Source organism: Leopardus geoffroyi, chromosome B2 (genome assembly GCF_018350155.1).
Source record: "Leopardus geoffroyi isolate Oge1 chromosome B2, O.geoffroyi_Oge1_pat1.0, whole genome shotgun sequence".
NCBI lineage: Eukaryota > Metazoa > Chordata > Mammalia > Carnivora > Felidae > Leopardus > Leopardus geoffroyi.
This window is the reverse complement of record NC_059332.1, coordinates 143,753,924-143,766,698: the sequence shown is the minus strand read 5'-3', so window position 1 is coordinate 143,766,698 and position 12,775 is coordinate 143,753,924. Positions and strand designations below refer to the sequence as shown.

Sequence of the window (12,775 nt, the reverse complement as noted above, 5' to 3'; positions counted from 1 at the left end):
GGGAAGGGCTCCAGGTGAGTCAGGCGACAGAGCCACCTCTGGGGCTCCCCCTGGGGTCTGGGTACAGGTGCTTACCTTGACCTCTGAGCACAATCTCAGACCTCCAAGCACATCAACCTGACAACTGTAAGCATTTTCATTCAAGACTTCCTGCAGAAGTCTGGTCCCTAGAGGTCAACATTTCCCATGAGTACTCTGATTCAGGGACACGATCCTCTTAGGGCCTCTCCCGGGGGGCGGGGTTGAAAAGCAGACTCCATGCACTACCCCAGTCAGCCAGCTTTAGTTCCGATGCCCCTCCCCCGTCCCTGAGGATTGGACTTGGCTGGAGAAGGGCATCTGTGCTCAAAGTCCCACACTTGACCTATGGCCCTGGAGGAAGCTTATGTGTTTGACCTTGTATCTGAAGCACCATGGAGCTTTGCAGTTTCTACTCTGCATGCCTGTGGAGTGCATCATCGGCTGACTTCACCTCCGTGAACACCACTTCACACGCATTAGAGACAAATTTTATCATCTGTGTGGGATCAGGGCTGCTAAAGAACTAAAGAAGAAAACACTGAAGCTATTTTGGGTAGCGTCTTTTGGTTTGGTTTGATTTGGGTTTTTTGACTCAAGTAATTTTTTAGCTCCCTAAGATTTACCAGCTTCGTTTGGCTGTCTGGTCGGAGGCGTTTGCCATTGGAAAAGCATTTTACTGTTAGAAGGTTGGGTCCAGGAATGTCCTCGATGAGAGCAGCATGACTTAGGATGGAGTCTTTGCCTATTACTCACCCTCGCAACTCGAATCTCCCGGGAGAGGCATCTGACTTGGGGCTGGACAATATCCTAGGAAGATGATTCTGGGCTGTGCTCAAGCTGCTTTCAGGACTCGGGAGGCCCTTATCAGCTTCTGGAGCTTTAAATAACAGGCCCACTGGGCTTGAGGCTGGAAGTGTCATGAAGAAAGGCCTTCCACTGTTATCCTAAAGAGAGTTCATTTATATCTTCAGGGAGATCCAAGCTGAAAGAGGGGCGGGTGATGAAAATTTGAAGGTGAGTGGGGCGAAGGGAGGTAAGGGGAGGCGGAGTAGGGGCTGGGAGGAGACCCGGGGATGAAGGGTGCCCGGATGGGAAGGCATCTTCTGGGAAAGGCCATCAGCATCAGATAAGATCTTCAAACCCCAGGGTCGATGAGATCCCCATCTTTGCTCCTCAAGCCTGGTTTCCACACAGCTGGAGGTGCAAATTATTTATTGATTGTATTTTTGGCTGCAGCACACAGCCCTGCAGGCACCTTTACAAGCCACAGACAACGAAGGCCTGGCCCTCGGGGTATGATTTACCACCTACAAAAAACCCCCAAGAGCACAGTGTGTTCATGCACACACAAGAAAGCAGCAGGTTCCAAAAGTTAAAAGGAACTAGAAACTACTGGTTCACTAAATGGTGGACTTCAGTGCCCGCAGAGAAATTGATATTTCTATCTTGAGCTGGGCTGTGAGTTCCCCAAGAGCAACACCTCTGTATTTCTGCATTGCTGGGACGGCCCTGAGCTATGCCACACCCGGATGGCACAAGTTAGGGCCTCGGTAATGGTTGGGGGTGTGAGTAGAGCCACCTTGGGGGTGCTGGAGGATTCGCCCTGGTAAAGGAGCAGGAAGGCTGAGGAAAGCACAGGGTTTTCATGGACATGGTTTGTCCTGGAGCCCGAGGGCTTCAGGGGGACCAGATGCTCCGATGGTCTTAGGCTAGGGCGGAAGATGGGGAAGCGCCCCGCCTGCCAAGGTGTGAGCCACGGCCATCTCGGCGCTGTCCTCACCTCAGCGGCTACGTTTAGGTTCCTCAGAGTGAGGGCCCCGGGGAGCTTCGCAATCTCTGGACGGGCTCCCACCACCTGCCGCTCCCAAGGCGGCCTGGATTCCTCCTGAGTTTCTTTGTGTTTGGGTTTTGGCGTCTGCCGTTGACAAACGTGGAGCGCCCTAAGCTCTCCTGCTGTGGCTGCTCGTCTCTCTTTCTGGATGTTTCCAACTGGAAAGCTGGAGGGGATTTTTCTTTTAATCACTTCACATTAAAAAAAATATGAATTTAATAACTTCCCAGTTTAACATTTTATTTTCTAAGGCCTCTGAGTACCCCAGTCTGACAGAATGCCTAGAAAAATAAGGTACTTAATGGACCTTGGTTAATTGGCAGCCCATGAGCTTTCTGCTTTCAGACATTCTCATTGTTCTCCAGAGGGGACAGGACATTACTCAGTTCCTCAGAGGACGAGGCCTTCTCCTCTCAGGAGACAACACTTCTGGAAAGGCAGGGGCCTGGTCTGATTCGCTTGTACCTTCTTGTCTAGCTGAGCACCAGGCTCACTGAGGACACCAAGCTTGTTAAATAACAAGGTGCCACCGTCAGCCCTGTGCCACTGGCTCGGGTAGAGGCTGTCTCTGGAGGAGATTCAGATGACATCAGGAGGGCATTGGCAGCCATAAAGACCTTGGGGTGCTTGGCATGGTACAAAGTACACAGGCTTGGGGCTCTGTGGAAGGTTGTTTCCATGGTGGCCATCAAAATCCTGGCCAGTCCTTAGGCCTTGTTGACATGTGACTTTGTCTCTCCTCTCCTCCAAAGGTGGAGTCCAAGGCCCCTCCCATAGGGTCTGGGATGGCCCCTCGTTCTGCTCTGACCAACAGAAGTTGAAGAAGCGATGTGTTTTCACATTCAAAGCTCGTGAGGCTTTAGTCTACCTTTGGTTTCCATTTTTGCTCTCTTGGAGCCCTGAGGTGCCACAGAAGTCCCTCTATCCTGTTGGAGAAACCACATGAGGCAGAGAGATCCTGGAGAATGAGGGTCCATGAGAATGAGAGTCCATGAGAGAAGAGAGACCATTGAGAATGAAGGTCCTCGAGCAGAGAGGGCCAGGCTGAGGGCAGACCTATGAGTGAGGCCATCTTGGATCTCACTCATCACAAACCTGAAGCCACCTGCAGAAGCCATGCAGTGTCCTGGGGGATAGGGACAAGCATTCCAGCTGAGCCCCGCCTGTCTAGCCCAGGGACTGTGGGCAAACAAAACGGTTTTTGCTTTAAGCCACGAAGTTTGGGGCTAGGTTGTCATGCAACAATAGATAACATATAAACTGACCTAAATTCTAATTTCAGTTCTGCACTTTCTAACTGTGTGACTGTGGGCATATAGTTTTCAGCCCTTCCCCTCATACACAAAATGAAAATAATAATGCCTGCCCAGTAAAACAGCTAGCACATGTGCTCTGGAGCACCTTGCCACCAACACTGCCTCATCTGGACTTGCCCACAAGCCAGGTACAGGGTTGGTCCTGGGTGGCCGCGAATGCACCACGACGTGTTATTGCCATGCTCTTCCATCCCACAGGCTCCAGTGAGGCTGTTCCTTTTCTCTCTGCAGATGAGGAACGCGAAACCCCGGAAGCTGGAGTTTGCAGTTAACAGAAGGTCAAGGCCAGGGTCAGAGTGCAAGGCGCCAGTCACGTTTGAGCTGAAGCTAAGAAGGGGCTTGAGCTTCTGGCAGGCAGCGGAGGCTGGGCCACAGAGCAGGTGTGCAGAACCGGCCCTCCCATTCCCCTCCGCGGGCTCAGTCTCCTGTCTTCAGAGCCCTGAGTCCCCTGTGACCGCTATCCTCGGGCTTGCGTGCTGCGTGGGCGTCTGTTGCCTCCCACCGTGCCAGCCCTGACCGCGTGTGTAAATGTATATAAACTCCAGACACACAGAGGGTGTTCAGCACATGGTCATGATGTATTAATAATGTTCGAATCTTTAAGGTAGAATCGCGGTTCTCTTTTTTTTTAAGTCCTGGACGGAGGGAACATCCATCTACTTTTCTTTCAAAATCTCTGTGCTGCCTTTTCTTTTTTTTTTTTTTTAAATGTTTATTTACTTTTAAGAGAGAGAGAGAGACAGAGTGCAAATGGAGGAGGGGCAGAAAGAGAGAGGGAGACACAGAATCTGAACCTCCAGGTCCTGGCTGTCAGCACAGAGCCCAATGTGGGGCTCGAACTCACTGACCATGAGATCGTGACCTGAGCTGAAGTAGGGCGCTTAACCGACTGAGCCGCCCAGGCGCCCCGTATGCTGCCTTTTCATGAGGTGTGATCCGCATTAACCCGGTGCTCTGAGTCCCAGGGCTGACAGTAAGCTCTTTCTAAACTTCACGTGGAGGCACGAGGGGTTTCTCTCTTGAGGCTGCAGCCCAGGGGAGCGAGGGGTGGGCGGGAGGGGTGTTGTGGCTGCCCCTGCTGTGGAATAAACCCCCTGCCCCCTGGGGCTCCGCGCTGAGGAAGGGGGAGCGAGGTCCATGTGTAAGTACCTCTGGTTCCTGGTGCTTCCTGTGAATAGATCACCCAGAATAGGATTTTCCAGATTTGCAGGCTCAGATGAGATGCTTAATAGGTTGGCTGCAGAACAAGAATTCTCAACCTCTGGAAAATAAGGAATCATAATCCTTGGATAATATTTTCCTAAGAGCAATAAATTGTGCATCCTCATTTGTGTGAAACCCTTAGCAGCGTGGCCTCGGGCAAATCACTGAACCTCTGAGCCTCGGCCTTCTTACCTGTGAAATCAGGGGGCAGTTTTCCCTGACTCGCGGAGTCGCTAGAGAATTAAGATCAAGGACACACCTAAAGCATTTGGCAGGTGGCTCACCACTGGCTGCTTCCATTTCTTCTGGGAGCACTGGGGTGGCCTGGCCTCTTTTCTTACTGCTTGTTCCGTTTTCTGGACCCAACATTCAAGTATATCTTTTCCCTCCTTCAAAATTCAAGTCTGCTTTCATGTTCATCCATGGCCACTGGGTTCAGTGACCTGCCTTCCAGGCAGTGCCCCTGAAGACTGTTTTCCCCTGCTGCCCGCCCTGGGGGGACTTGGACAGCCCCTCACATTTGGTGCATCTTGGCTTTGAAGTAGAGACCCAGACACCCCTCAGCAGGCACCTTCCTTTGACTTCTCTCTGGGGGAGAAGATTAGCTTTGCAGAGTCATTAATTTCTTGCCAAAATCTTCTTTTTATGTGTTTCTGGCCAGGGTTAAGGGGAAAAAGGGGGGAATGCTCTGGAAAGGAACTCTTGTGTTCTGTATGAACATGAGCTCATTAGTTCTGTCCTTAATTCAAGTGAGATTTTCAGTAAAGACGTTAGATGAGACATCGAGGCTGGGTGAATCCTCTCTCCCAGGCCCTCACCCCTTTCCCAGACCCTGTAGCACATCTGCCTATTGGCTCCACACCAGATTCTGAACGTGTTTATGCTCTTTACTTTTCCCCCTGTATCATAAGATGTTCTCAAGAAAGGCTTTTGGGAATCCATTTCTACTCAACTATAAACTATCATTACTGATGTTCCAATCATGGGTATTACAATAGGGGAATAAATCTCGAAGTCAAAAGAATAAATCTCTAAGTGTAGAATGTTGATCATCAGTGGCAAATTGATGTTGTTGGACTCAAGAGGGGGTGGGGTGAGGGTGACAGGTCTCACCACTAGAGCCTCTTCTCTTATCACACGCACTGACCACTGGCTCTACCTTCTGGGGAAGCCTGCTCAACTCACCAGCAAACACTGAGAGCCTGCGCTGTGTTCAATGAGCTGAAATATGGTGGGGGGGGGGGGGGGCGGTGGTGAAGTCTGTGACCTTGCCGTGTTCCCTTAACCATGTTCCCACCTCTGGGAGCCCCCGTTCCTACCATGCGGTGCTTTCCATTGTCAGGTGCACAGGGTGCTGTCCCACGTGCCTGCTTCTCCTTTTCATCTCCTCTCCGCCACGTGTCTGTCTCCACTAGGAGCCGGAAACCTCTGCAGGGGGCTATGTCAGGGGCGGGGCTGAGGCAGAACCCGTACCTGTCGGGTCCCGTGAGCCTGGCTGGGAAGGGCCTGTGTGTCTCTGTGAATGCCACCCAGCCCCAGCGATCTCTAGCGGGACTTGTGATGTAGGGTTGGCTGTTGGCAAGTTGAGGAGACTTATTGCAAATGAGCAGAATCATTAAGGTGTCAGTATCCCGTCTGCGACAGACGTAAGCAAATGAGTGTTCCCTGTCTTTGCCGGTAATTTTTACAGGTTGACCAGTCGTACATTTTTTTCATGTCGATTTAAAGCGTGGTTCTGGGTGGGGATGATTCCATTAATGTTCCTGACTCTTTCACACCTGGCCTTGAAAAAAGAAGTTAGAAGAAGACTTAATATCTGGAAAACATTCTGATGGTTCCATAAACCGTCAGAGCGGTTTTGCTCGTGGATGGGGAGTAGGGTGAGCAGACTTCTTGGGGTCCACTTCATACTCCTTGGCTTCCACTAGGAGGCAAAACTGGGATTACGTGGCAGTAATTTGGCAAAACACGCCCTGTCGTTCTCACTTCCATGTTTAAAACGTGGCTTCTCGGTTGTGTAGTGACTAAGGCCCAGTTTGGGGGAGGTTCGTAGATTGTTGGGCTCCCTGGGGTAGGAACCCATTCATCACTGAAAACGTGGAGGATGTCATAGCTGTTGGTTTGGGAGAGAACTTTGATAACATTTAACTTACAGTGTTTTCTGCCTTTGCTAAATGTTTGTTAAATAATACGAGCCCTGTGACACCCGAGGGGCTCAGTCAGTTAAGGGCTCCGCTCTTGGTTTTGGCTCAAATAGTGATCTCATGGTTCATGAATTCAAGCCCCGCGTTTGGCTCTGTGCTGGTAGTGTGGAGCCTGCTTGGGATTCTCTGTCTTTGCCTCTGCCCCTCCCCTACTCTCTCTCTCGAAATAAATGAATAAACTTAAAAAAAAAGGAAGACTATTGAGCCCTGCTATCTCAGAGGAAGCAACAGTTTACAAAAGGGAGAATAATCTTGAAAAATTGCACGTGTAATTATAGTTCAGGATCTGAAATTTCCTGATCAAAACAAATCTGTATAATAGTTTAAAAATTACATGCGTCTCCAGCTGTACCTAGTGTTCCATTGGTTCTCTCTCTCTTTTTTTGTTGTTTGTTTATTATTTATTATTATTATTATTATTTATTTTGAGAGGAGAACATGAGCAGGGGAGGGGCAGAGAGAGAAGGAGAGAGAGAGAGAGAGAGAGAGAAAGAGAGAGAGAGAGAGAGAGAGAGAGAATCCCAAGCAGGTTCTGCAGTGTAAGCACATAGCCTGACATGGGGTTTGATCTCACAAACCATGAGATCATGACCTGAGCTGAAGTCATGAGTCAGAGGCTTAACTGACTGAGCCCCCCAGGCGCCCCCCAGTGGCTCTCTCTTTTAAAAAACAAAGTTTTTAAAAAATATTTACTTATTTTTGAGAGAGACAGAGACAGAGCGTGAGCGGGGAAGGGGCAGAGAGAGAGGGAGACAGAATCCAGAACAGGCTCCAGGCTGTGAGCTGTCAGCACAGAGCCTGACGCGGGGCTCAAACTCATGAACCGTGAGATCACGACCTCAGCCGAAGTCAGACGCTTAACCCACTGAGCCCCCCAGGCGCCCCCCAGTGGCTCTCTTAATGCAGATTCAGGACATCTGCCAAGTGCCCCCAATGAGGCAGGGGGCAGGTCTCCAGGGAGTTCAGGAGCACGTCCACCCCGTGCCACTCGGCCTCACCATTTTCTCCCTCTCTTTCCATCTACCTGTTCAGTCCACCTGGCTCTTTGCAGTTCAAAGTCAGCTGCGAACACCAGCGCCCTTTCTCCCTCTGCGCACCGTCAGCTGGAGTTCAATGTCTGTGTACGACTGTCTGTAAGCTGTCAGGCTCGCTGCCCTGGGTGCTGATGTTGTATGGAGTTTTAAGAGAAGGCAGCTCATTTTGGTGTTACCATAGCCTCTCTCCTCAGGACTCAGATGTAAGTCCATGGGACATTGGGCCAGAGACAAAGCAAAGGGAAAGAATCACCTTTTCTCTTCAGCAGCCAAGATACGGCTACTGGACAGGCTTGTCTTCTGTCTCTTCCTCCAGGAAGGATGAGTCCTTTCTCCTGAGGCTCCCTGAGCTCCCAGGAAACTAGACCCTGGCAGCTCCTTCCCCACCTGTCTTTAGGCCTGAGGATTCCCAGAAGCGAGGATTGCTCAAAGCAGCGGCAGAAAATTCAGTGGGGGTTGGAGTAAGAAGTGGCCTGTCACTTAGACAGAAGCCGCATTCATCACAATGACAACCAGACCTAAGATGCGCTGAACGCTCACCACGTGCCAAACCCTGGGCCCAGGGCCTGCAGCGTGTATCTGCGTAACCACCACTGTGTGCTAGCACCTTCTGTTATTGTCTCCTTTGCACAGACAGGGTGAGTTGATGACTGTGAGCGTAACGGCTGTGATACAGATACCTACAAGCTGGCTAGGGGAAAGATCAGGAAAGATTTTGCTGGAGGAGATTATCCACGAGAAAGGGTATTTTAACATGTAGGTTTTATTGTTTTCCGGGAATGGTCAGGCCACGGATAGGGAGACGATTGTCACCAACAAGATAGTTCATTATGCTCATAGTCCCCTAGAGGCTTGCTGTGCTACTGAGGGCCACACAGGGAAACACCGGGGGGCGGCCGGGAGGCAGAGTGGGTGAAGGAATCACAGACAGGAGACTTTACTGCAGTTTCTGTGGGAACGAGTGGGTGAGGTAGGGCAAGCAGGCTTAGGATTGGCCAGTTTAAGTAATTCCAGTGGGAAAGAAAGGGGAACACTTTTGCACTGCTGGTGGGAATGCAAACTGGTGCAGCCACTCTGGAAAACGGTATGGAGGTTCCTCCAAAAACTAAAAATAGAGCTACCCTATGACCCAGCAATTGCACTACTAGGTATTTATCCAAAGGATACAAAAATGCTGATTCAAAGGGGCACATGCGCCCCAATGTTTATAGCAGTGCTATCAACAATAGCCAAATTATGGAAAGAGCCGATGTCCATCGATTGATGAATGGATAAAGAAGATGTAGTATATATATGTGTGTATACACACACACACACACACACACACACACACATATATATATACATACACACAGACACAATGGGATACAACTTGGCGATCAAAAAGAATGAAATCTTGCCATTTGCAAGAACATGGATGGAAGTAGACTGTATTATGCTAAGTGAAATAAGTCAGAGAAAGACAAATATCATATGATTTCACTCATATGTGGAATTTAAGAAAGTAAACAGATGAACATAATTGAAGGGAAAGAAAAATAAAAACAGAGAGGGAGGCAAACCATAAGAGACTCTTAAATATAGAGAACAAACTGAGGGTTGATGGGGGTGGGGAGTGGGGGGATGAGCTAAATGGGTGATGGGCATTGAGGCGGGCGCTTGTTGGGCTGAGCACTGGGTATTGTATGTAAGTGATGAATCACTGGGTTCTACTCCTGAAACCAATACTGCATGGTATGTTAACTGGCTTGAATTAAAAAAAAAAAAAAATAAAGTTAATAAAAAGAAAAGTAAAATAAATAACTCCAGTGGACTCTGGAGTGTCAGAGTTCTCCCTAGCTGTCTGGTACCTGGCCCTGGGGTGATTAGAACAGGGGTACAGTGGCCCTGGAGGTGAGACCTGCCAGAGGACGTGAGGTGAGGGTAGGTTCTGGACTGGTTAGCTTGCATATGACAGGTGCATTCACAGCCTAGGTGCAGGAATAGACTGTTTCTAGGAATAGGCTGGGAGGAGCAGACTGCGGGGTTGGTACAGTGGGGATGGGGGTTGGGGTGGGGGGCACCTATCAGGTGAACGTGAGTGTCTTATCCCAGTGATGTAAACCTCGGCACCCGCGAGGGGACTCAGGGTGTCCCGTGTGAGCTGTCAGTCGGCATATTCCCAGCTATTTGGGGAATCCAGACTTGGAGGCCTTGAACAAACGCCAACCTCAAGGGACCCAAGTGAGACTGTGAAACTCCCTTGTGCATTCCCCACAGAGCGGCCCCTGGCCGCTACTCCAGCCTCTGCCCCACTCACTGCTGCTCTGGCGGAGGGGTGCCGTGTGATGGGAGAAGCTCGTGTGGTCCCCCGGGTTAGGGCCCCGCCCTGCAGCCCTGCATCCCAGCAGCAAGCCACCTGATGATCCCTCGCTTCTGACACCTTCCTGCTCTCTCCACTGAATGTCAAGGTTTAGGGACAGATGAGGCCAGTTCCCATGTCAGTGATTCCTTTCAACTTAGTGTGTGTGCATGTCTGGGCACGAGGTGGGGGGTGGATCTAGAGCCTAATCAGAAATTATGACTTTTTCTTTCCAGGGAGACACAGCAGAGCTGACGACGTGGCCAACAACACGAGGGGAGAGCGTGGCTGGGAGGCGGCCCTGAGCCCAAGCGCGGTTCCCATCAAGTCACAGCCTCCCAAGCCGCGAGGGCCATGCTTACGGCTTGCCACTTGGGCCCCAAATGCTGTCTAGTTGCCTTTCTGTCACCTGACTTTGAGTCACTTTTCTGTTCTTTATCAGCCTTCTCCAGAGTACTGAATGGGCAGATAAAAGAGGGAATGTAAATTGCTCAATCGTGGTATTTTAATTGAGAGGTTTAGGGGAAATATCTAGGTTATTTACGAAGTTCGATCTTCTGTGTCGTTCACCCCCTCAGAATCGTGAAAGTTTTGCCGGGCCGGGTGATTACAGAACTGAAGAATGATGAGGGCAGAAAGGTACCTGGAGCCCAGCGAACCCAGCTCCTGCGTTTGAAAAAGATTTAGGGATCCTCTTGCCCCGTTGCATGGCATCCGTCTGTTCCTTGCGCTAGACTGGGATCCACCTGATCACATGTGACGCCTGTTTCCTCGGAGCCTGGCACTGTGCCTGGCACACGGAAGGTATTAAAAAAGTGTTCGTTGAATGAATGAGTGAATGATCGGCCAAGCTCACACAGCTAATCTGCGGCAGAGCTCAAAGCAGAGGTCAGCTCAGTTCATTCCAGACACAACGTTCCATCCCTTATGCCCATGGCCTCAGTGATATTTCATTTGATTAAACTTTGAAATTGCTCTGGGGTTAAGGTTTATGGGACCCTATCTCCTACCAGAGGAGCAGAGGTGGTCTTTACGGTCGGGTTTGTGAAACGCCATGAGCTACTCACACCTTCAGAACGGCTTTGCCCTAATGGAAAAACCTGGGTTTGAGGCTGGCCTGTGCCGTTTCCCAGTAGGTCGCCTTGGGGCAAATCACGTAATCTTGACGAGGCTCAATTTTTGGTCCTGTAAAATGGAAGAGTGGTTCTGACCGTGCCAATCTCACAAGGTCGCCGTGAAGTCCAAGCACGGCCATAAATATGACAGTCTTTTGTAAGCAGCCGCGCCTGGTCTGCAACGAAGGGTTAGAGTGGCCAGGGACAGGGAGGGGAGCCCAGGACTGAGCTGCCCCCAGCTGCCTCGAAAAAGCTCTCTGGTGAGCAGGCGATAGTTGTGTCGGGTGGTCACCAGGATGTATGTGGATGTGTATTACTTGGGGGAAGTGGAGGGACTGGGAACCCCCAGGTAGCTGGAGAGGTCTGAAAAGGTGAGAGAGAAGGGAAGCTTGCCAGGGTGAGGTTTCCCTGGGTCAATGGAGCACAGGGAGTGGGGGGAGGTGCAACGGGCAAAGCTCGCCCCTCTCATGATGTTGGAGAAGGGAGGGAGCAGGAGAGCCAGGGCCAGTCCTCAAGGCTCCTATATTCCCCTCGTCCTTTGCAGGTAACCGGGCACAAGCCGTGTTACCGAAAGCTGGTAAAATACTGCTCATAGGCAAAGAATGAGTGTATCTAGTAAAAAAAAACGGGAGTAGGTTTTGGTGACTCAAAAAATTCTATCCAATGTTAAAATAATAGACCAGGGGCGCCTGGGTGGCGCAGTCGGTTAAGCGTCCGACTTCAGCCGGGTCACGATCTCGCGGTCCGTGAGTTCGAGCCCCGCGTCGGGCTCTGGGCTGATGGCTCAGAGCCTGGAGCCTGTTTCCGATTCTGTGTCTCCCTCTCTCTCTGCCCCTCCCCCGTTCATGCTCTGTCTCTCTCTGTCCCAAAAATAAATAAACGTTGAAAAAAAAAAAAATTAAAAAAAATAAAAAAAATAAAAAAAAAAAAAAAAAAAAAAATAGACCAATTTGGTCAATGAGTTAGGAAAAAAAAAAAAAAAAAAAGGAATTAGGCAAGCCTGCTGTTTGAATTCAAACAGACCAAACAATGGATCACTGTCTGAACACTGAACTTTTTAACTCGTTCCTTTGTTGGGTTGTTGGCTTGGCGTGGGCCTGAGTAAGGAGAGCTGCTCAGAAATCTCACCAGAGGAGTCAACAGCAGAACCGTGGGGCAGATCCTTCAGATAGCTGAGCACGATGCCTTTGAAAGCGAGGGGTGGGTGCAGGGAGTGCAGACGGGGGTGGGGTGGGGGGAGGGGCAGGAGCATCCTCCCCTTTTAGGGGCTCAGTCCCATCGCTGGTCCTGGCAGGCTGCAGATGTAGGGGAGAAACACCGACTTGTACATTCCGTAGCCATCAACAGGTAATTATCTGAAGTTGGCCATCCCTCAGAGTCAGAGGGTGGGGGAAATTCATTTTAATAAGCTTTCGATGCATTTATTCAGAAAGAGAAGAGAGGTTCACAGCAGAAATGCTCTAATTAAGGCCTCCGCCAATCTGGGTGGGATGAAAGGAAATCTTTAAACCAACAATTGTATATACACACAGTAGTTTGTTTTTTTTTTTTTACCTTTCCGTTGTGAATTTATAGTAATAAATTTCATATTGTTTTGGTAGACGTTTCCCCAACTAGAACCAATATAAAACCTGGCTCTAATAGGAGAGGGTCAATGTCTCTTTGGCAAAAGCATAAAAATACTGAGTTATTGACTATTTTAAAAGAAAT

General features: G+C 49.9%; 1 long non-coding RNA gene across 1 annotated transcript; it reads left to right on the top strand.

Annotated features, from left to right (window-relative positions):
- Positions 1 to 11: 11 nt before the first annotated feature.
- LOC123609246 lies at positions 12 to 10,777 on the top strand. Its single transcript, XR_006717696.1, has 2 exons — positions 12 to 1,035; positions 10,187 to 10,777. It is a non-coding gene; the product is annotated as an uncharacterized LOC123609246 (long non-coding RNA).
- Positions 10,778 to 12,775: the final 1,998 nt, after the last annotated feature.